The sequence below is a fragment of the Buteo buteo genome, chromosome 21 (assembly GCF_964188355.1).
Source record: "Buteo buteo chromosome 21, bButBut1.hap1.1, whole genome shotgun sequence".
NCBI classification, from domain to species: domain Eukaryota; kingdom Metazoa; phylum Chordata; class Aves; order Accipitriformes; family Accipitridae; genus Buteo; species Buteo buteo.
Window position 1 is genome coordinate 1 of NC_134191.1, and position 24,932 is coordinate 24,932.

At 48.4% G+C, this 24,932-nt stretch overlaps 1 long non-coding RNA gene across 1 annotated transcript; it reads right to left on the reverse strand.

Moving 5' to 3' along the window:
- Positions 1-16,887: 16,887 nt before the first annotated feature.
- LOC142042550 (uncharacterized) lies at positions 16,888-24,932 on the reverse strand. Its single transcript, XR_012653798.1, has 7 exons — positions 24,416-24,932; positions 21,791-22,139; positions 21,404-21,462; positions 21,117-21,215; positions 18,718-18,880; positions 18,433-18,536; positions 16,888-17,325 (listed from the first exon to the last, which is right to left on the reverse strand). It is a non-coding gene; the product is annotated as an uncharacterized LOC142042550 (long non-coding RNA).

The window sequence follows — 24,932 nt, forward strand, 5'->3', positions numbered from 1 at the left end:
GTTTGGGCGGCGCACCGCTAGCCGAGCCCGTTTGGGCGGCGCACCGCTAGCCGAGCCCGTTTGGGCGGCGCACCGCTAGCCGAGCCCGTTTGGGCGGCGCACCGCTAGCCGAGCCCGTTTGGGCGGCGCACCGCTAGCCGAGCCCGTTTGGGCGGCGCACCGCTAGCCGAGCCCGTTTGGGCGGCGCACCGCTAGCCGAGCCCGTTTGGGCGGCGCACCGCTAGCCGAGCCCGTTTGGGCGGCGCACCGCTAGCCGAGCCCGTTTGGGCGGCGCACCGCTAGCCGAGCCCGTTTGGGCGGCGCACCGCTAGCCGAGCCCGTTTGGGCGGCGCACCGCTAGCCGAGCCCGTTTGGGCGGCGCACCGCTAGCCGAGCCCGTTTGGGCGGCGCACCGCTAGCCGAGCCCGTTTGGGCGGCGCACCGCTAGCCGAGCCCGTTTCAGATTGATGGAGCTACAGAGCCCATTTCAAACTCGTGCAATTACTACAGCCAGTAACACACACCCTTTCTATTAACCCAGCAGCAGCTACATTTACCTCGAGGTATCTACAACTCTCCCTTCGATGCCTCATTCTAACAGACACTTTCACTTACTTCAACACCTAAGTTTACCTACGGGCACTAAACGCGCATGCTTTGCTCTACACTTGCCTTTGTGATTGCCATTAGTACTGTGATTCTCACAAGGAGACCTCAGTGCCTGTCTTTTTTTCATTTTCTTTTTTTTTTTTTCCTTCATTTGGTCCATTACTGATTCCACATACATTCAGCTATGTCAGTAGTTACAGTCCAATTCTACAATGTACTTTTTCTACAATATATAGAACACACTTATGGCCTCACTGCTCAAATATTTGACACTATTAGTTTTATTCCTCTTTTAAGCATTATTTTTACAAATACATTTAAACTCCAAACATTTAGCATTACCTTCAGAAGAAATGCCACTATTTAGGACCTGCAAATCTCTACAGAGCGGTCCTTTCCACATTCCTCGCTCCCATTACATCCATCGCTGCACGTCCAGAAGTTTTACTCCTTGTGGCAACATTACCTGCATGACCCCCATTCCCGGGCAGAAAACGAGTAAGCTCCGCTCATCTTGACAGACTGTCCGCTTCCACACCTAGGCACAAAAACAGAAATCGAAAAGTATCATTACATCACAAACTACAAAGAGCACCCAAATATTTTACAAACCCACCACAGAAAAATACAGTTACCCTTATGCACTTCACAACCCTGGCCTACTCCATGCTGGCCATCTAGTCCAACTCCCCCCACCCTTCACCCGCAAAATCCTCAACTGTCTTCCAAAGACCATCCACCAAACAACATATTTCCCTGTGCTGACTAGCAATTACCACATTCCAGGGCAGTGCTCCATGGGAACACCGTTCCTGGGAGCCTTGAAAAAAATCGCCCTGCCTGTGAAAACCCTAGCCCAAGCCTGACCCCCATCCGAACATTGGCGATGAACATCGCCTCACAGAGCGGCCAGGACTGGGGGAAGAAAAAAAAAAAAAAAACTGGCTAGGGGGAAAAAAAAAAATTCCCCAGCTAGGGTTTTTTTATTCTAATTGTATTTTTTTTCAATTCTAATTCCCTGGAAAACATCTCACCTGTACAACCTGAAAGGAAAAAAAAAACATTAAAAAGTCAAAACACATAACCCTACAAGGTTACACACATTCACAACACACTACGCATTGACATCGCATGCACACCAGCCCTCGCTCTCAACTCATCCATCCAACAGCCTGCCATTCTCAAGGGGCCATGGCCCTGTGCCTGCGGCACCAGGGGGCTCAAAAATGGCCCTGCCTGCCAGAACCGTGGCCCAAGCCTGACCCCCGTCCGAACATTGGCCATGAACACCACCTCACAGAGCGGCCAGGACCAGGGGAAAAAAAAAAACCACAGCTGGGGGAAAAAAAAAATATCCCCTGGCTGGGGATTTTTTATTCTAATTGTATTTTAATTTTTCCTAATTGCCTAACAAACATCTCTACATCAACCCTGCAAGAGACCACTGAAAAGCTAAACCACGTAACCCCACAAAGTTACGCACATTCACAACACACCACTCATTCAGATCACACACACACTAGCCCTCACTCTCAACTAACCCATCCCGCAGCCAAAGGGTGTCAAGGGGCCATCGCCCCTTACTCACAGCACCCGGGGCCTCAAAAATCACCCTGCCTGCAAAACCCCCGGCCCCAGCCCAACCGCCTTCCAAGCTCCCCACAAACTGCCCTTCCATTACAGCAACGCTTCAACACACACCATCTGCACCATACACAGATTTTCAACCAGATACTTAGCTTCCATAGTGGCACATGTCACAGTCCAACCTCCGTAGCAGCCACATCGCCTAAATGCGAGGTTCCTTCAAACGCCTCGTGGCCTGTGATCACCTGCAAAACCAACACACAAAACTCTTGAATATGCACTTCACCCTCGGCATAAAAAGAAATCTTCCACAGCTCCAAACACCTGCTTCCCACCAATTCCAAAAACAAAAACCTCAATGCCTTCACCATTTCTAGAAGCTTACCACAAAGTGTCCACATAAACAATATTAACACCCACGCCCAATTACTGCCTTACTATATTCTACCTCACAATCTACTTGCAATCCACTCCCCTACTGGCATGCAATGTCTCAAAAAACTTTTAACCCTCGATGCTAGCAATCTAGACATATCAACATTTCACCCATAGATTCTTATCGCTGTTCCACCTACCCCTGACTCTACAGCCCCGGGCAGAGCAGCTCCAAGCCAAGTGCACCCATGCACAGACCAACACAACACAGAACACTACAGACAAGGCGATTCAAAAAGAGAGAGAAAACTCTCAGCAAGAAGAATGACCCCCGGGCGGGAGGTGCCATCCAGCAAATTGACCTACAGCGCCCAAAACCACGAAGCAAGGAGGCTCTATGACAGCCCCAAAGAAGAAGCAGCAAAAGTAACGGCCCGTTACAAGATGGTACTGTCAAAACCAAGATGATGGATGTGCCAGAAGCCTGGCATCAAGACCTAGAAACATCAAGGTGCAGGGAAGAACTCCCAGTCCAAGACAACACACGGCTAGAGAGCAGAGCTGCTAAAGCAGCCCGGAAGAGTGCTGCAAAAGAGAACCAGCGGGAACCTTCTGACACCAATCCACGCTTTACAGCTCCGAGCACAAGAAAAGAAGTAGATGACTGGCACAGTGCCGATGAGTAAGGGCATTCGAGACCCTAGGGACGGTGCCCAAAGCGCATGCCACGCTCCTCCGGTGCAAAGAATGATGATGGCATTGAGACTCGAGGAAGGCCTAAGCACAGAAAACAGACTACACAAACTACACACCACCACAGACATGGGCTGGAACTGCCCTGCCCGGCACACACTGGTCTCGGGCTGAAAAGCAACCCGCTCCCTTCATCTGCCCAAACAGAACTGCTCCTGGACAGCCCTACCCTCCTACTCTCACTTTAAAACGCCTCCTGGCAATTCCCAGCTTCATCCCTCCCTCCCAGCCTCTCCCCAGCCCGGGGCCCTCAACTGAGCTTTCAGAGGGGCCGAGGGGCTGAATCCATCCTCCACAAAAATCACATAGGCTAACTGGGACCATCTGGCAGTCGCCAGGTTCCTCTTCATCATCTGCAGTGAAGACAAAAAAAAAAAAAAGCAACAAAATCAGAAGAGGCAGCAAGTAACCCATCAGCCAACACCAACTACTTTCCTACTTTCCCAACCCCCCACTTAATCACACACACCACAGCGTTATGCTTACCTGCTCATTCCAGAGTCAGACCCTGCAGCCATCATCACTCATGGTACCTGAGACAGCAAGACACACAAAATTAGCACAGCAGTCGTGAGACTCACCAGGCCCATTCTCCTCCTCCCTAATCCACAGCTCACCTTGAACGCTCATCCCATTCCAAAGGTGGCCCGCACAGCGCCTGCAAAACAAAAGATAAACACTTAACCGAGCAACCACCTAATACTTCGATATTCAACACTGGCCCAGCCCACAACCACCTCACCTTCTCAGACTGCTCATCGGCCTGCGACTTCACCCCTCCGAGGCTGCGTGCACCACCTGCAAAAACCAAAGCAGAAGACGCATGCTGGGAGGCCGCCCAAAACCCTCAGCCTGCCAGACCGATTCCCAACTCCCTCTCCTTTACCTTGGCCGCTCGACCACCCCACTCTGTCGTCAAGAGCTTGCCACGTCAAGGCACACGTACCACCTGCAAAAAACAAACAACAAGGGATGCTTCCAACTTTGCCAACAATGCGACACCTCCAAAGGAACAGTTCCTTTAACCCAGTAATCATGGCTCGCCTTGCCAAGACACCTCCGGTACCGATGGCCCGCTTCGCTCCTTCCTTCGTACCTTCAAAATAAAAGAAAAAAAGAACCCCATCAGCTAGTCACAGAGCCACCGGCTGCATCTTCCCTCTGATTCCACTCACGAACCCACCTTCTTATGCTGCTCCGCTCCCCTCCTCCGTCGCTCTGTGGCATGCATATTGTCCCTCTGCATCTGAAAAAAAAGACATATTGAATGAGTCACCAAGATGCAGAGCAAGAACTTAACAATTCCAGAGGTCTTGATTCCATCTATGAAGACTATCTGGAGTCCAACTAGAGCCTGCCATCTTAGGGGAAATAAAAAAAAGGGCCCAAACTTTAAGCCCATCACATGCAAGACTTAACACCTTAGAGAGTCAAATCCGCTTCACTGCCCCTCAACAGCCCCTGCCACATGCCTTCAATCGTCTCCATAAAACACTATCGGCATGGCTGTCCACACAGCCCGCTGATGGCTACTCGAGCCAAGATTACTGTACAACCCTCGCCTAAACAGTCTAGGCACATCAACGTTTCACCCATAGATTCTTATCGCTGTTCCACCTACCCCTGACTCTACAGCCCCGGGCAGAGCAGCTCCAAGCCAAACACACCCGTGTACAAACACACACAACACAGAACACTACCAACAAGGTGATTCAAAGAGAAAACTCTCAGCAAGAATGACGACCCCCGGACGGGAGGTGCCATCCGGCAAATTGACCTACAGCGCCCAAAACCACAAAGTAAGGAGGCTCTATGACAGCCCCAAAGAAGAAGAGGCAAAAGTAACAGCCCGTTACAAGATGGTACTGTCAAAACCAAGATGATGGATGCGCCAGAAGCCTGGCATCAAGACTTAAGGATGTCAGGATGCGGGGAAGAAGTCCCTGTCCGAGAAAACGGATGGCTAGAGAGCAGAGCTGCCAAAGCAGCCCGGAAGAACACCACAAAACAGGACCGACCAGAAGCCGCTGAGACCGATCCATGCTTTAGAGCTCCGAGCACAAGAAAAGAAGCACCTGATTGGCACAGTGCCAATGAGTAAGGGCATTCAAGACCCTAGGGACAGTGCCCGAAGCGCATGCCACGCTCCTCCGGTGTCAACGTGGAAGTCACGGACACTGCACACAATCAATATGATCAAAGCAGATGCCACTTTATTGCCCAAATAGTTTGGTTTATACAAGTATTTTAGTTCCTGTTCATGCGTAAGCCATCTGTTGATTGGTTAACATGTGCTGTCCATGCGCCTAAAACAATAATTTGATAGGATAAGGCCATCTGATCACGCGAATGGTTCCCCCCGCCTGCATCTTGTCTTGTGTCCTGCTTTCAGTTACGTAGGCCCAACTTTGTTCAGCTTTTTGTGCTTATTTCAGCAAACTTTGTAGCAACAGTTAGCCTTGTTCTACTTTTCCTGCTCGCTTCATCAAACTTGTAGCAACAGTTAATCTTCGCTAGGTCCTTGAGGGCTGCTGCCTGCAGAGGCCTCTGGTTCACGGAATAATCAGGTCCATTGTGCCTGGATTGTTCACTATATGTCCATTGTTTCCAAATATCCCACACTCCAGCGCAAAGACTGATGAAGGCATTGAGACTCAAGGAAGGTCTAAGCACAGAAGACAGACTACACAAACTACACGCCACCACGGACACAGGCTGGAACTGCCCTGCCTGGCACACACTGGTCTCGTGCTGAAAAGCAACCTGCTCCCTTCATCTGCCCAAACAGAACTGCTCCTGGACAGCCCTGCCCTCCTACTCTCACTTTAAAACGCCTCCCGGCAATTCCCAGCTTCGTCCCTTCCTCCCAGCCTCTCCCCAGCCTGGGGCCCTCAACTTAGCTTTCAGAGGGCCGAGGGGCTGAATCCATCATCCAGAAAAACCACACGGGCTAACTGGGATATTCCTGCACTCACCAGGCTCCTCTTTGTCATCTGCAGGGGAAAAAAAACAAACAAAAAACCCAAACCAAACCAGAAAAGGGAGTAAGCATCCCATCAGCCAACACCAACTACTTCCCCAACTCCCCCACTCCTCACAAGCACCACCGCATTACGCTTACACACTCATTGCAGAGTCAGACCCTGCAGCCGTCATCACTCGCGGTACCGAAGATAGAGACACACAAACGTGAAGAGTCACCAGCCCCACGCTCCTCCTCACTAATCCACAGCTCACCTCAAACGCTCATCCAATTCAAAGATAGCCCACACAACACCTCCAGAATGGAAGGTAAATGCTTAACCAAGCAGCCCCATAATACTTCGCTATTCAACACTGACCCTGCCGACTACCACCTCACCTTCTCGGACCCCTCACCGGCATGCAGCTTTGCAGGAAACCTTACAGCAGACTTCACGGTACGTAAAGGGTGCCTATAAGAAACCTGTAGAGGGACTTTTTACAAGGGAGTACAGCAATAAGACAAGGCAGTAACGGCTTTAGTCCTAAGTAGGGTACATTTAGTTTAGGCGTTAGGAAGACGTTTCTCACTAGGGGTGGCGAGGCACTGGAACGCGTTGCCCAGAGAACCTGCGGATGCTCCCTCCCTGGAAGCATTCAAGGCCAGGTCAGATGGGGCTTTGAGCAACCTGGTCTCGCGGAAGGTGCCCCTACCCATTGCGGGGCGGGGGGGAAGGGGGGGGGGCGGGGGGCGGAACTAGAGGATCTGTATGGTCCCTTCCAACCCAAACCATTCTACGATTCTATGACATCCAAATCCAACTGCAAAACTCCTCTGAGAAGGGCTGGTGAACCCTCCTCCCTTTCCCCAGCAGTCCCAAAACTTTAGAAACCCCTTTTCTTCTCCTCAACTCTCAGGAAAGGAACCCCACTGCTTCCTGACACCTCCTGCCCTCGGTTCGCACCCCTGAACCCCCTTCAGTGGCAACTCCTCAGGAGCCGCTCTTCTGAGCCACATCCCAAATTCTGGGGGCACCTCCTAACCTACAGCTTCCCAGAGACTCTGAGCTCTGCTACATGCCCACAAAATAAAGTCAAGTCCCAAGGCTTGTAATCTACAAAGGGCCTGCCACAAGCTGCAAAGATTCTAGGGACAACGTAGCATTACGTGGGCAATGAGGAAAGGCATCCCAAACCCTGAAGGGCACTGTGCCTCACAGCCCTTCTGCTTGCTTCAGAAATACTAAAACTCCATATACAGATGCATACAAGACACTCACCTTAACCCCTGCTAAACAATGTCACCATCGGTCCCGTTAAGAGAGATATCAGCAACTTACACAGCATACAGCAGAACGGGTGAAAAAAACAAGGTTCCTTTTTCAATAAAGTTGGGAATTCCAGGAAAACACAATGCATGAAGAATTTAAAAAAAACAAACAATGCATACTATTAAACCATCTTTCTACCCCTGAACACTCAAAACAAAATTACTGACCTGAAAAAAAGAAAGGAAAAAAAAGCAGCTGCATACAAGTGTTACTTGCTACCACACATGCTGCTGAACCTTGACTGGTCCTGAAGCTCTTACCTCAGGCAGACACCTCTTCCCAAAGGGCTGAGCCAGCTCCAAAGCTGCAAAAGACTCAAGGAAGAGCTGAGCACCAACACCAGAGAAACCCAGGAGCACAATGAGCTCCCTCAGCAGAGGCTGTAGCTCAAATACCCCGAGCCTCTGCCCACCACCCTTAGTGCAATCACCTGGGAAAGGGGAAGGGCAAACCACCAGAAGTTATAAAGTCAGCTGGAGGAGCAGCAGCACTATTCTCACCTGCCTTAAATTTACAGCAAGCAAGGTCCTCGACAGAGAAAGTAACCCCTCCAGGAAATGACACTACTTGCTCCCGTACTACAGCTATTGCATCAGCAACGTGACCAGGTAGGGAATTAAACTTAGTTTTTCTGGGCTGTAGATAGAAAACGATAGATGCCCTTCTAAACTAGGTAAGAAACTAGCTCATTAAATGCAATGACAATGTTGTTATCAAAATTGATGTGCTTTAGTTTCCTATAAAAAAGCCAAAATGCTCTGGGGTTTTGCTTCATTTCTAGCAAGACTGTGCATACCACCTTACTTCTACCAGAACTACCTTCTGGATAGGAATGAATCAAAAAGCAGAATTAGATCCCTTAAGAATTCCATCTCCAAAATATCTCTGGTTGCAAAATAAATTATTTACTGTGAATAGCCAATGATACAGAGTCCCCCTGAGCGTGTCTCCAGCTGACTCCCTTAACAGAGGTACAAGAGTCCCAAAGCGCAAAAAAACCACCAAAAAGCCATGGAAATACATGGGGGGGACCAGGCAGCAGCCATGCCCCACAAGGACAGGCCAGGGCGGGGGGGCAACGACACCCCCTGCAGTCATGCAGGAAAGGGTCAGCAGAAGCCACACCCCTGCGGTTTAGGGGGGGCAGCAGCCACAAATGACACCAAGAAAACATGGAACTTCAGGGATACACGGCTGGTGGGGGGAAGAGGGTGACACCCCCACCAATCGGCATGGGAAAAAACTCACAGGAAAGGTGGGTTAGATGGATAGTTTGCGGTGGTAAGATACGTGCGCAAGAACATGCACAGTTGGGGGGGCGGGGGCATGCATGAGGTTTACCTTCACCAGGGGCTCCACCCAGGTAATCCACAGTAGGTAAACTCATCTGGGATAATCTGCAACAGCAATTCCACTCTGGGTTCTTGACCCAACACCAGATAATCCACACTGCCTGCCCCATGGGAGGGGGTGCTTCCCACAGGATGGGGCATCTGCTGAGCATCACCACACCCTTAGGACAACACATCTGGAAAATTAAAATCACAAATTGTATTTCAGCATATTAAAAAAATAACACCAAATGAGTAGAGGAATTCCAGCAAAGGGAGAGGCTAGCAGGTGCCCTAATTAGGACTTGAGCTAAACAGGTGAGCTCACAATACAACACATCCTTTAGAAGGTAGACTGATGAAAACTGGTTTGCTGCTAGATAACTGTATAAGTGAGATTTGATAAATGATCATATATTAACATTATGGTTGAAACAGTAGACAAAGGGTAGCTGGGGACATAATTACAAAAGTGTAGTCAAGTGATTAACTAGTAATTATTTATAAGTTTTGCTGGTTTTTGCTCTTATGACTAGAAGTTCCTGTAAGCTAGACGAGAACAATGTTGAAACTGACCACATGTGATGGAAACTGCATTAAGCTTCAAGATCAAAGAACAAGGACAAGAATAAAGACTTCGAGGACAGCCAACAAGAACTTCAAATGGGTCCGTGGTGGTAAAAGCAGCCCTTTGCCTCAAAGGGATCCTTCATTGCGCGTGATCGGATGTAGGCAGTACTACGATAATCAGTTATAATCATTTTTATGTATACGTATACTAATCTGATTAATATGCCATTAGTTATTCTCTATAACCTGTTTGTGCTAAAGCTGTGGTATGCACGCTAGGTGGAAATATCCCCCCTGCATCCAGCGCTTCGATAAAGAATGCCTGCTTTCTAAAACTCCAAAACAAGTCTTGGAGAGTTTCTTCGACTGGCTTTTCAGTATCAGAGAGGTGTCATTGCAACAAAATGAGTCCAAAGGGGCCTTACAGAGCTAAAAGTGTGCTGCAGGGAAAATTTAAGACCTCGGGAGACATTGTGACAGTAGCAAAGGGCTTTTGAGAGGGACAGGCAAAAGAAGGCTTGAGGCCATGATGGAGTCCAGAAGGGATTTGAACAGACTACAGATGTCCTCAGGGGACTAGGGACTGAACAGAGGTATCCTAGCTAGCATAGAGGACAACATGAGCATTCTGGAGATGAAAGATGGCATCAGGAAAGGTTCTCAGGGAGGGAGAAGGGTGCAAAGTGCACAACAGAGCCAAAAGAGGCTCTGTGTGGGGCACAAGGATGGCCTCAGGAGGCATGATGATGGGAGAAGGGTGCTGAGAGTGAAAGATAGAAGGCAGCTCTGGTACACAATGCAAACTCAAGGTGTCCCAGCAATGTACAGATGTCCTCAGGGGATGAGCGACTGAATGGAGACATCCAAGATAGCAGTGAATAAGGTAAGAGTGCTCTGGGGCACAATGAAAGCCTCAGGAAGAGTTGTCTCTGAATAAGAAAGAAACAAAGTCTGCTACAGAACTCCAGGATAGTGATGGAACAGAAGGATGCTCGCAGGAAGCATTGTGACAGAAATAGTGGGGTACTGAGGTAGACAGAGACACAGAAGAAGGCTCGAGGGCACAAAGATACTCGGGAGGAGATTTGAACATGGTACAGGTATCATGAGGGAGACTGACCCACTGGAGGCAAGCGAGATGGAAGAGAGGACAAAAAGACTGCTCTGAGGAAGAGGCGATGTTCTGACAAACCAAGAGGGGTGCAAATTACACCCCAGAGATAAAAGCATGCCGAGGAGATCCTCTAAAGCCTGAGGATGAACCAAGAAAAGAGCCCCCCCAAAAATAGAAGTAGACATAGAAAGAAAATTTAAAAAAAACAAAAGGGTACAAGGCACAGGAGAAAAATTAAAAAATAGGGACAGAAAACTAGATAAAAGTAGACATAGAAAAGAAATTCAAGAAGGAAGGCATTAAAGGAGGAAAAAAATTAAAAATAGGGACAACAAACTAAATAAATGGAGACATAAAGAAAATTCTAAAATTGACAATCTACCCAGGTGTTGTGGTTTAACCCCAGCCAGCAACTAAGCAGCTGCTCGTTAGTTCCCAAGCAGTGATCCCTGCACCTGGCTCCCCATCCCCAGCCAACTCCCCCCAGTTTATATACTGTGCATGACATCATAAGGTATGGAATATCCCTTTGGCCAGTTTAGGTCAGCTGTCCTGGCTGTGTCCCCTCCCAACTTCTTGTGCCTCTCCAGCCTTCTTGCTGGCTGGGCATGAGAAGCTGAAAAATACTTGACTTGCTTTAAGTACTACTGAGCAACAACTGAAAACACCAGTGTGTTATCAACATTTTTCTCATACTAAATCCAAAACATAACACTATACCAGCTACTAGAAAGAAAATTAACTCTATCCCAGCCAAAACCAGGACATCAACAGACAAGAATTAAGAAGTAGGGACAGGAGGTAGATAAAAGCAGATGTAGGAAAAAAAAAAAAGCAAAAAGATTAAGAAAATAAAGGAAAAAATAAAAAACAGGAACATCAAGCTAAATAAACAAAATTTTAAAAGTGACAGCATTTTTAAATTACACAGCACAGACTAGAATAAAATATAAAGACAGTGAAGTGGATAAAAGTAGATAAAATAAAAGCAACAGGACACAAGAAATAAAAAAATAGGGTTAGACATCTTGATAAAAGTAGACATAGAAAATTTTAAGAGTCATAACGTAGAGAACAGATAGGAAAAAAGGAAACAATAGAGACAGAAAAATACATAAAAGTGAACAAAGAAACAAAATTCAAAAGTGAAGGCATTAAGAGAGGAAAACATTTTAAAATAGCAAAAACCCCTAAACAGGCAGTGTGAGAGGCTGAAAGAGTTAATGTCTCAAACATTGTGGTGGGGCAAGTTCTGCTTAACAACAAACTCTGCATAGCAAGGCACCACAGGTGAAAAGAAGCAGATCAGCACCCATCAGCAACAGGAGGGGGAGGGCATGCCAGAGGGTGCACAGCTCCCTGTTCTGATAAAGCTGTTCTGATATGCCAGCAGGGCAATTCACCAGGCTGTTCTGATATGCTCAGCAGGACAGCTCACCATACAGTGACAAAAGATCATGTTTGCAGGGAAGGGGAAGTTACCCCCCAAACGACTCCCAAGTCCCAAAGGCTCACAAACTGCTCATGACACCTAATTAGCCTAATAAGTTTGAGTGCCTGCCCGAATGAGGGGCAAGGAGTATAAAAGGACACAACCTGAAGCCCCAGGTGTGGAAGCCCACTGGGACTGGACCCCTCAGCTGACTGAACCAATGCTGGACCCAGGACTGGTGAAATCTTTCTCTTCTCTCTCTCTGCCTTGTTTCTCTCTTTCTTTTTCCTTTTCTGTAATCCCTACATCTTATCCCTGTAGACATAAACCATTGACCAAGTCTGGGACTAGGAGTGGATCCAGCTGCCCCTAGGCTCCTCTGTGAGAAGGAGTCTATAAAGCAAAGTGGTCTGCTCTGAACCTCGTGACTCGACAGAAGGGGTCTCCATACTCTCTTCCCTGAACTGATCCAAAAATAAGCAAGGCCTGTAGTACATGTTTGGTGATGCAGGGTTAGCACAGGTTACACAGTTTACTGACGTAGTTTCATGCCAATTTTTGTCGTGAGCGAATAAAGTTGAATTTTGTGAGTTAAAGGATCCCTGGTGTCATATCACTTTAATCCTGACCTGGGAATCGGCAAACCTGAGTTGTCATCCCGAGAAACTGAGACATGACAGACAAAGACATAGAAAGAAAATTTTACAAGCAACTGGGTACGGGACATACTAGAATGGATTAAAAAATAAAGACAGCAAACTGGCTAAAAATAGATGAGGAAAGAAAATTTAAAAGAGATGGGGTACAGGACAGACAGGAAAAAGTAAAAAAAGGGAGTAACATCTTGATAAAAGTAGACATAAACCAGAAATTTTAAAAGCGACAAGATACAGTAAACAGGAAAAAATTAAAAATAGGGACAGAAAACAAGATAAAAGTACACCTAGAAAAAAAGATTTGAAAAGGAAAAGGATTATGAGATAAAAAGTTGAAAAATAGGGACAGGGAACTACATAAAAGTAGACAGAAAATTTTAGAAGTAATGCAGTTCATGACAGGAAAGAATTAAAAATTAGAAACAGTTACTGGATAAAAGAAGACATAGAAAGACTATTTTAAAAGCACAGCATTAAGGAAATAAAGGAAAAAATAGGGACAGCGAACTAAAACAGACATAGAAAGGAAATTTTAAAAGCAATGGAGAGTAAGACAAAGGAAAAAAAAAATATTGATAGGCTGAAAAAGAGATACATAGAAAGTAAATTTTAAAAGTGATGTGGTAAAGGACAGACAGGAAAGAATTAAAAACCAGCAATATGCAGCATCATAAAAGCAGACATAGAAGGAAAATTTAAAACGTGATGGGATACAGGACAGGAAAGAATTAAAAAATAGGGACAGAACTGGTTATCAGAGATAGAAAATTTTAAAAAGTGACAGAATAAGGAAAAATGGAAAATAATGAAAAATAGGGACAGCAAACTAAAGAAATGAAGATGTAGAAACAAAATCTAAAAAGCAACAGGCTACAGGACAGACAAGAAAGTATTAAACAATAGTGACAGCAAACTACATCAAGAAATAGAAAGGAAATTTAAAAGTGATGGAGTGCAAGACAGGAAAAAGTGAGATGGTACAGGACAGAGGCTAAAATTAAAAAAACAAAGACAGTGAATAGGTTAAAGTAGGCATAGAAAGCAAATTTGAAAAAAGTGACAGGTGTCATGGTTTAACCCCAGCTGGCAACTAAGCACCACCCAGCTGCTTGCTCGCTGCCCCCCTGCAGCGGGATGGGGGAGAAAAATCAGAAAAAAAAGTAAAACTCACAGGTTGAGATAAAGACAGTTTAATAGGTAAAGCAGAAGCCGTGCACACAAACAAAGCAAGACAAGGAATTCATTCCCTGCTTCCCATCAGCAGGCAGGTGTTCGGCCATCTCCAGGAAAGGAGGGCTCCATCCTGTGTAACGGTTACGTGGGAAGACAAATGCCATCGCTCTGAATGTCCCCCCTTCCTTCTCCTTCCCCCAGCTTGATATGCTGAGCATGACATCATATGGTCTGGAACAGCCCTTGGGTCAGTTGGGGTCAGCTGTCCCAGCTGTGTCCCCTCCCAGCTCCTTGTTCAGCCCCAGTCTGCTCACTGGTGGGGCAGGGTGAGAAGCAGAACAGCCCTCGACTCTGTGCAAGCACTGCTCAGCAATAACAAAAACTTCCCTGTGTTATCAGCGCTGTTTTCAGCACAAATCCAAAACGTGGCCCCATACTAGCTACTGGGAAGAAAAATAACTCAATCCCACCCAAAACCAGCACAACAGGGTATGTGACAGAGACAAAAGAATTAAAACATGGGGACAGCTAACTAAACAAACAGACATAGGAAGAAAATTTAAAAGGTGATGGGCTACATGACAGACAGGAATAACTTAAAGACAGTGAATAGGTTAAAGTAGACATAGAAAGAAAAAGTAAAAAGCAACGGGGTACACAATAGTGAGGAAAGAATTAAAAAACAGTGATACACACCTCGATACAAGTAGACATAGAAGGAAAATTTAAGAAGTGATTGGGTACAGGACAACAAAAATAAAATTAAAATAGCCACAGTGAACTAAAACTGAGAAATATGAAGGAAATTTAAAAGTGACACAGGGGCACAGGACAGAGAGGAAAAAAAATAAAAAATAAAGACAGTGAACTGGATAAAAGTAGACCTAGAAAGCAAATTTTCAAAGCAACAGGGTACACAACAGACAGGAAATAAAAAATAGCAATAGGCAGCTTCATGAAAGTAGATGTAGCTTTGTTGTTCAACCCTGGCTGGCAACTAAGTACCATACAGCTGCTCACTTACTCCCCCACAGTGGGATAGGGGGAGAATCGGGAGGGTAAATGCGAGAAACTCATGGGTTGATATAAAAAGTTTAATAATTAAAAAGACATTTTTTTAAAAAGTTGTAAGAGGAAAAAAAAAAACCAAACAGCAAATGAAAACAATTGCTCACCACCAACTGACCGATGCCCAGCCAGTCTCAAGCAACTGGGTACAGGACAGAGAGGGAGGAATTAAAATATAGGGTCAGGGAGACAGAGAGGGGAAGACATAGAAATTAAATTTTCAAAGTAATGGGGTACAAGGCAGTGCAGAAAAAAATAAAAAACAGGGAGAAGCAGCTGGTTAGAGAGAGGCATATGAAAAATTTAAAAGGCAACAGGGTACTGGGCAGAGTTGACAGAAGAATAACAAGTTTTGAGGAGCCATACACATAGGTGGGCAGGCAGAGAGGGAGACAGAGGAAGGGAGGCAAGCGGATGTCTAAAGAAGGGAGGCAGAGGTGGGCCAGGATGTAGAGGAGAGGACTTGCGACTCACCACAGCTCCTGGTGCTGGCAGGAGACCTTCACCACCCCGATGCTTCTCTCTCTGCCTCTGCCCCTTCCTCCTCCCCAGTGCCGGCTGCCTGACCCTCACCTACTCGGCAGCACGCAGCGGATGCCTCGATGCTCCTCATCCACAAGGCTTGCTTTGATACATGGTGGCTCACGCATGTAGCCAACAAAGGCCAGGGACAGCTCAGAGGGATCCTTCCTTGCCACAGGGACTGGCCATTCCTTGCTGCAGGCACCTACCAGCCAGACCCCCCTGCACTCCCTCCTCAGCCAGTTCCCCTGCCCAGGCAGCCCCCTTTACAGCTGGAGCCCCCTCACACAGCAGGGCCAGCCCCATCCTCAGCCTCACTGGCCACACCTGGGGCCATCCCAGCTCCAGCTGGAGCCCATCAGGAACAGGGGCCATTGCCAAAGCCCCACAGCACATCATCCCTGCCCCTGCACCTACCCACATCCAGGGAGACAGAGGAGGCAGGAAAAATTTATTCATTAATGCATATAAGAAATCCTGGCAGTGAGTTGGCTACAAGGCTCAGTGCCCAAAGGCAGCAGGATGGGGGGATAAAAGGGAAGAGAAAAGCAGGAGGAAGGACAGAGGGACACAGGCGTGCAAGACAGGGAGCCAGGAAATTGGATGCTGGGAACAAGAGAGGGACAAGAAGCAGGAAAACAGTGTAGAGAGAGAAGAGCAGAGAGACTGAGCAGAACAGCAGCGGTGGAGATGGAGGAATAAATAATAGGAAGCAGGGGAGAGAAGGGGAAGGGATTGGCAGGACAAGAAGATAAAGACAGGACAAGGGACAGGGAAACATTCTCAAGTGATACAGGAGAAGAAACAGCAAGAACTAGAAAACAGAAACAGGGAGCCAGGTAGAGAGAAAATTTTCAAAACGCAACAGCATACAAGAAACATAGGCAAGAACTAACAAATAGGCACAAGGAGATAGAAAGGGGGAGATGCAGAAAGAAAATGTAAGAAGTGACAGGGTACAGACAGAGATGAAAGAGTTAAGAACTAGAGACAGGGAGATGGATAGAAGGAAACAGAAAATTTTGAAAGCAACAGGGTACAAGAAACACAGGCAAGAAATTAAAATAAGGTCAGGAAGACAAAGAGAGGGAAAAGTAGCAAAAAAAATTAAAAAGCAACTGGGTTTAAGAAACATGCAAGAATTTAAATAGGGATGGAGAGGTAGGAAGTTTCAAAAGTGATGACATACAAGAAACATAGGCAAGATTTTAAAAATAGGGACAGGGAGCCTGATAGAAAGAAACTGTGGTGGGTTGACCTTGCCTGGCTGATGAGTGTCCACCAAGCCACTCTATAATGATAGCCACTCCTCCTCAACAAGACAGGAGGGTAGAAAATACAACAAAAAAGCTTGTGGGTCAAGATAAGGACAAAGAGATCACTCACCAATTACTGTCACAGGCAAAACAGACTCAACTTGGGGAAATTAATTTATTGTCAGTCCAAATCAAAGTACAATAATGAGAAACATGAACAAAGAGGAAAAACACCTTCCCCCCACCCCTCTCTTTTTTTTCTGGGCTCATCTTCACTCCTGACTTCTCTACCTCCTCCTACCAAGCAGCACAGGGGGAGAGGGAGCGGGGGGTTGCAGTCAGTTCATCACAAGTTGCCTCTGCTGCTCCTTCCTTCTTCGTGTTCTTCTTCTGTTCCAGCGTGGTGTCACTCCCATGGGGCCGCAGGTCCTGCCAGAAAACCTGCTCCAGTGTGGGGTCCTCTCCACAGCGTCACAGCCTCCCCTTTGGGTGCATCCGCCTGCTCTGGCGAGGGGTTCCCCATAGGCTGCAGGGTGCATATCTGCTCTGCCATGGACCTCCGTGGGCTGCAGGGGGACAGCCTGTGTCACCATGGTCTTCACTGCAGGCTGCAGGGGAATCTGCTTTAGGACCTGGATCACCTCCTCCTTTTCCTTCTTCACCAACCTTGGTGTTTGCAGGACTGACAGCTTCTGCACAGCATTTTTTTAGCCCTTCTTAAATATCACAGAGGTGCTACCAGCATTGCTGGTTGGCTCAGCTTTGACCAGTAGCAGCTCCATCTTGGAGCTGGAACTGGCTGTGCCCAACATGGGGGCAAGTCCTGGTGTCTTCTCACAGAACCCACCCCTGCAGCCCTTGCCCACTCCCCTGCCCCAGCTTGCCACATAAACTCACTACAGCAGTGATTGGCTACAGGGCAAAAAGGGGGGATTGAAAAGTAGGGAAAGGGAGACAGAGAGATTGGGGGGGGGGGGGGATAGCAATGGGCTACAGGACAGAGAGGAGGAACTAATAAAAAGGGAGAGGGTACCAGACAGAGAGATGGAGAAAAACAAATATTAGTGATGAGCCATAGGGCAGAAGAAAGAATTAAAAAGGGGGACAGTGAGGTAGATGAGAGAGACTGAGAAATATCAAAACCACTGATGATCAAAAGGGGAGAGAGAGGGGAAATAAAGAATAGGGACAGGGAACCAGACAGAGAGAGAAAAATAAAGACAAAAGTGGGCTATGGGACAGTGAGGGAAGAAGTTAAAACATAGGGACAGGGACCTGGAACAAGAGAATCTAAGAAAGTAAAAGTGTATCCAGAATACAGGGCAGAGAAAGGAATTGAAAAATAGAGACACAGCATCAGACAGGTGAGAGCGGCGGGGATTGTGAAGGGCTAAAGGGCAGACAGGGAGGAATTAACAAGATTGCCATAAGAAGACAGACGGATAGATCGAGAAAGACAAAGTAGTGATGGGCTGCAGGGCAGAAACAAAGAATAAAAAAAGAGGGATGGGACAGGTCAGAAGTGCAGAGAGAAAAAGAAAACAGAGAGGCAGAACAACAGAGAAAGAGGGGGACTTAGAGAACAAGAGAGGGAGAGGTACAGGAAGAAAAACCAAAAAAATTAAAGCAGTGAGAGAAAGAGAAGGTGAGGGCAGGGAGGGACTGGGATGCAGAAGAGGGGTAACACAGCCCCAGGGGTCCAGGACTCACTGTACCTCCCGCTCTTGGAGCTGCTGAGAGAATCTGACAGTTCACACACGTCCGTCTGTCTCCCTCTCCCTTCCTCCTCTGTAGCTGCAGTCACTTGACTGTCATCCACCTAAGAGAATAGATTGGTGCCTTACAGCTCTTACAATATGAGGCTTCCTAGAAACACAGCCTCACATGCACACACACACACTACATGACTGTACTGTGGTTTTGGTTAAACATACAGACCCTGCCGTGCACACTGGTGATCAGATCTGCTGAGGACTACACTAAGAAGGATCCATCCTCACCTGGAGAGGCAGGCTATCTCCTGTCTGCAGCTGCTGGCTGGATCCTCTTTATTTTATTCTTCAAATAAAAAATATTCTTCAAATGCAGACCGCTATGGAATCTTTCCATCTGTCTCGTACCGTCACGGCAGAAGAAAGGGCAACCACGGCGAAACGGTGCCAGCTGACATCCAGCCGAGGGAAGAAAAAAAACATTAGCACAAAGCTGGGTAGGAATCCAAAGCTGCCTTTTTTTTGTGAAGGTTTGTGAAGACAGTACGACTGAGCGGAGAAAAAGTATTTTTGTGTCATCTTCGGTACAGTTGACGACACAGGCCACTAGCGCTTTTGCATTTTTCAGACAACCGTGCCTTTTTTTTTTCCCCTTTCTTTTTTGACTCATTGGCAACTTTACTTTCACTAGAACTCACTTTCCTAGATACACGCAGGTGACACACATAGAGACCTACCTACATTTTCTCGAGCCTTAGTATAGCCGAGCCTTCATCACCCTATACATCCCAAGTTGAGTATTTTTGCTAAAGAGCACAGCAACACATCTGTCCTTGTGAACTGCCTCGTTGCAAAAAAGGAATCATTTTTTTTCCAGGCCGTTGCTCCAAACGGGCAAGATCTTTTAAAACCGCAGTTGTGCCACCAAACCCGCTCAGGGTCCCTCCTAGCTTTTGACCGCCCTGAGATTTAACAGCCACATGCTCCATTCCATCTTCCAACAGCAAAAATACGTTAATGCTCTCGGACCCAGAGCGCAACCCTACAGATGTCCACGCACACACCCTGCTGTTTTGATGAGGAGCCACCGAGCATCCCTGCGAGCACAGCTGCACGCGCCAGATCGGTTTCCCCTCCACCACGAGTTACCGGTTTCGGTGAACGTAGTTTCTGACGCTTTAAACCAAAAACCGTATCTCACCGCTTCGCCACAGTAGAAATGACCCATCGCTAGAATGCTACAAAAACGCAGTAACACCAATTGCAAACCCACAGCAGCAACAGCTCCAGAAATATTTAGACCAGGAACAAGGGAGAAAAACAAAACAGCTTCATCTCACGCACAGGGGAGCGGCAGGCAGAGAAAAGGGTCGGCATTCTGAGCCCTTACAGAAAACGGGCATTCTCCTTCCATTCCTCAGCCTGTCCATGAAGGTCTAGATACCGCAACACTACTATGGCAACGTCGAGAGTAGGGAACAGCAGCCCTGCCACCGGACTTGCCATTGACCCACGCTATTTATGTAGCAGGACGCGTAAGCAGAGGGACACGGTTTGCCACACACAACCCTGAACCTCCTGAAAATTTACGTCTACCAAAAAAAGCCATTTGGAACATATTGCCAAACAACATTCGGCAACAAAGCTTTGATGCGTTTGACACATGCAAGTTTTTGGTCACTTGCTATTTGCTTCCTGTTGCTGCTGCTGTTCTTCCTTCAGAAATTCTACTTGTCACCAAGTTATTCACTACTGGTTCAAGCATTTGCCTTCCTGGTATTACCAGCACATTCACAGAGGCAAGTTAGTTAATTGCTCTTCTACAGTTATCCAAACGACAATTACAGCCATGAAAGAGAAGGAGAGGTCAGGCAGCAGAAGAGCTCTGCAGGCTGGCACCAGTCAATATTGCACTCTCCAAGAACAAACAACAACAAAACAAAACCATGACCCTGTATCCTTTTTTTTTTTTTTTCTTTCAGAGCTCATCCCTGCCTCAGCATTTTGTCTTGTCAGAGCATGAAGCGCAGGTGATCCGTACCCTGACGACTTTTGCGTGTGATGAACACCTGTTCAGAAATAGTCCAGATCTGCAAGACTGGTGTCATTTTTTATGGTTTTAATCATCGTAACTCAAATTTTATTTACTCACGCATTTGTGAGGAAACTAATTAACTTTTAGACACTGCCTCTCCTTTTTTTGGGGGGTGGGGGTGGAAATGTGTTAGAGACTGAAAAACATTACGATTCAGAGCTCCCAACCACGAGGGAGTGGTGGAGAAATCATTGAAAGCAAAGACCAACAGCAGCAACATCAACTGAAAGTTGGCTTTCATTCCGATCACGTACTTAAGCGACTCTCCAAGTCTAGGCCTCGGTCCTAGGAATGACTAGTCCCTTTTTGGAAGGACAAACTTTTTCACTTAAAAGTCCTAGACTGAAGACTCCGCTGAATGGAATGGGGATTGTCCCATGGGACAACATGCCATCAACACTCTTAATGGGGAAGGAAAAAAAAAAAAAACCCAACCAAAAAAAAAAAATCAAGTTTAAGTACCAGTTCCCATCATGTTTCACTCATTACATTTCTACTGGCATTTAGGTGCTCAAAAATGAACTACAGGGACACCACATATTCCTAAAAATTCAGTTATACTTAAAAAAGTAAAAGGCTATTTCCAACTTACCCATTAAATCCGTATGAACAGAGAGAAGAGAAACACTCGACCCTGAAGAAGCTAACAGGCAGCTCTGAATTTACCAGACAGGAAATTTCATTCTTTCACCTGAAACAAAAACACATCACGGGACCAGTTCAGGAACGGGGCACGATCTGTTAACAGCAATTTTTCCATCAGCTTTTCTGCACTAGCAGCAGATCTGCCTTCTCTGTGGGTTTAACGTGGAGCATCTGTAGTGCCCTCGAACTCGCAAGTGTTCCTCTCCACTCCCCCAGCCCGATACGTGCGATTACCTGAGCAGCAAGCGGAATTAACCAGGCAGGATTTTCTTCGTGTGACGCGGAAGGTGACGCTGGGAGAAGAGGAGACAAAGAAATGAACCTGCTTGTCACACCCAGCCAACGGTGAAAAGACGGGAGGATTCTGCCGGAAGGGCTCTGCACCCCAGGAGCTCCTGCTGGCCGGTTTCTCTCCCCCTTGCCCGGTAATGAGGGGACGACGACACCTCACCCGTGCCCCCTCGCAGGGGGGGCTGCCCCAGGAGAGCCGGGGGACCCCCACCTCGCTTCTGCCCGCGGGAACGGACCGGGAGAGACCCTCCACGCAGAGAGAGGAACGTGGCGTGGATTGCATCCCCAACAGAAGAGGCCGTGCTCCCCACTGGCAGAAGGACAACTCACCTCCCTGATGCTCGGAGCTGCTTGCTGCAGACAGCCCTGCCTGCGCCCGGCCGCTCTTCCGCCGTGCTGGGAGCGCAGTCCGGCCGACGGACGCTCCAGCGAAAAGACGCTCCAGCTAATCGCGCCTCCTGCTCGTTACAGCCGCAGGTACTTTTGCCTCTGGCTAATGCACGCTCCAGACAGCGGAAACCCTGCCTCGTTCCAGCTCCCGCTTGCTACAGTTCTGGCTCGTGGAAGCCCCAGCTCCGCACTGAAGCTCCAGCTGATTTCAGCTGCTTCTCCTTACAAGCTGCAGCTACGTGCAACGGTCTGGGCTTTCCATAAGGTTGTATATCAACTGCTGTCAAAACTGGAGCATTAGGATTAAACATCAGAGTTACACGCCAAGTAAATATCCGTTAGTTTGGGTGATTAATTACTTAACAACTATTCTGAGCGGCGCAGAAAGAAGAGCTGGACTCAAAGAGGGCACGTGTGGTTCGAAAAGCGCCTTGTCCCCCACAGACCATCGCAGATGTTGAGTTTGGCCTGCTGCGTGCTGGCCTCCCAAACTTCGGCGTCCGACACAACCAGATCCCCATCTCCGGGGAGGGACCACGCACTCTGCCCGCCCCCCGCTTCCCCCCGCAGCCCCCAACACCCTCCCACCCGCCTGCAAAACCAGCCAAGCCGGCTCCCGCTTTTGGCCCCCACACCAGCTGACTCGGGGCCCATTTGGGAGCCAAAAAACACGGCTGCTGAGCCTGTTCTCAAGGCCCAAACACGCAGGGCCGGACCTCTGTTTCTAGGCCCAAAGCCACGCAGCTCGGTCTGTTTCGAACCCCCAAATCAGACACGCGAGCCTGTTGTCAAGCCCCAGGAACAGAAAACTTGTTCTCCACTTCTGACCCTGCAGTGCCCACGGGTGACACCGAGCATCGCCACCCCACAGCCCTGCACCCCCAGGGCCCCACACGTAGTTTCGGGGAGTGCTCAGGACCTGCGGAGGGCCTGGCCTCACGCCTCTGCGGGGCAGCCCCAGCACAGGCAGGGAGTTGCTTCTCGATTGCCGTTTCAAGCTTTATTTCCCCACCATCACCGCCATGGCCAGGCCCCCACCCCAAACCTCCCAGCCGAAGCACCCCCGCGGGTAGCCAGGCCCAGCCACCCGGAAAACAAGAAAACCAAAGAGGGAACAACAAGACAGACAACATGGGGAAAGGCAAGGAGAAGGACACAGAAACAGAGAGAGCGTGGGAGGGATAGGGAGCAGGAGAGAGATGGAGCAAGAAAGGAAAAAAGGATGGGAGGCAGAACCAAGGGAAAGAGAGACAAGGACGGGGAGCAGGACAAAGGGACGGAAGAGGGGAAAAAATTAGCGACGCGCTGCAGGACAGAGATGAAAGGATTAAATAGACACAGGGAGCATGACAGAAGGACAGAGAGGAGATAGACAGAAGGGACAAAGAGCAGGCCAGCATCGGAGGGGAAAAAACCAACTGCGATGGGCAGTGGGAGAGAGATATGGAAAAAGAAAAAAATACTGAGGAACAGAAAAAAAGAAAGAAGCGACAGCTAGCTGGACAGGAGGACACAGTTAGAAAAGACGGGAGAGGGAATGGGGCAGAGAAAGACAGACAGAAAAGGTAGCAAAAGAAAGCAAGGCAGAGGGACAGCAAGGCAGGGCGGGGGGGGGAAGGGACAGGGGTCTGGACAGAGATGGAGAAATAAGCAGCAAGGACAGAGGAAAAGAGACAGAAAGAGGGACAGGGAACATGGCAGAGAAGGAAAAATCAGGACAGGGGCAGGACGGAGATAAAAAACTGGGATGGTCCTCAGGACAGAGAGGAATACAAATATGAGCAGGGAGCGGGACAAAGGGATACAGCGAGAAACAACGGGACAGGAAGCAAGACAGTGCGACAGACAAGAACAATGACAACGAGAGAGAGAGACAGAGACCGTGAGAAGCACGGGGGCGGGGGGGATTTAGAAAGAGAGGTATCAGGAGCCCTGCAGAGAGAGGGAGGATGAATAGAAAAGGGGCAGGAAGCAGCACAAAGGGTCACAGAGAGCAAGAGATGAACAGGAAGGAGGACGGGGACAGCGAGATCCAGAATGACAAAAATAAACAGCAATAGCGAGCAAGACAAAGGGATAGACAGAGAAACAGAAAGTAGCAAGAACAGAGGTAGGAAGGCAGGGACACAGAGCAGCACGTAGAGGCGCAGAAAGGAAAAGAATGCCAGGGAACAGGCCAGAGAAATTGGGAGGTGGGGAAAGAGGCGGATGCAGATCAGGACAAGGAGATGGAAAAGGAAAAAACAGTGACTGGCTACAGAACAAAGACGGGGGAGGGGTGGAGTGGGGAGGGGAGGGAGAGGGAGCAGGACAAGAACGCAGAGAGAAAAAGAAAGGGGGGCAGTCGAACGAGAGAGAGAAAGGAGGAGCGGAAGACGGAGTGGGACAAGAGAATAGACAGAAGAGGAGAGGTACAGGGAAACAAACAAACAAACAAAACCAAAAAAACACAAAAAAAACCCCAAACGTCACAGCAGCATGAGAAAGCGAGGGGGCCAGAAGAGGGGGAGGAAGGGACCGGGACGCACAAAAGGAGCGACAGGGCCCCGAGGGCCCAGGACTCACCACAGCTCTCGCTCTTGGAGCTGCCAGGAGACCTTGCCAGTTCAGACGCTTCTTTCTCCTTCTCTCCTGCCTTCCTCTTCTGTAACTCCAGTCGCTTGGCTGTCCTCCACATAACGGAACACGCGAGCGCCTCGCAGCTCTTATGAGATGAGGCCTCCTAGACACGTAGCCTCGCTCGCTCGCTCACTACGTGGCCGTACCATGCTGCTGGTCATGCGTACAGACCCTGGCGGTCTGACCTGCTGTGGACTACGAGGAGGGATCCTCCCACACCCAGAGAGGCAGGCTCTCTCTTGCCTGCAGCGGGAGGCAGCTGCCAGCCAGATGGCCTTCCGTTTCTTCTTCTTTACCTTTCTCTGGCCTCTCCAGCTTCAGCAGCTCCCGTCCACAGCCAGTAAGCGCTCCGCCTGTCCCTCTGTGCTCCCGCGCTGCGAGGAGAGGGAGGCCAGGCAGAGACAGCCTACGCAAGCCTGAGGCTGCTGCAGTCAACGGCATCCCCGGGGACGAACGGACAACC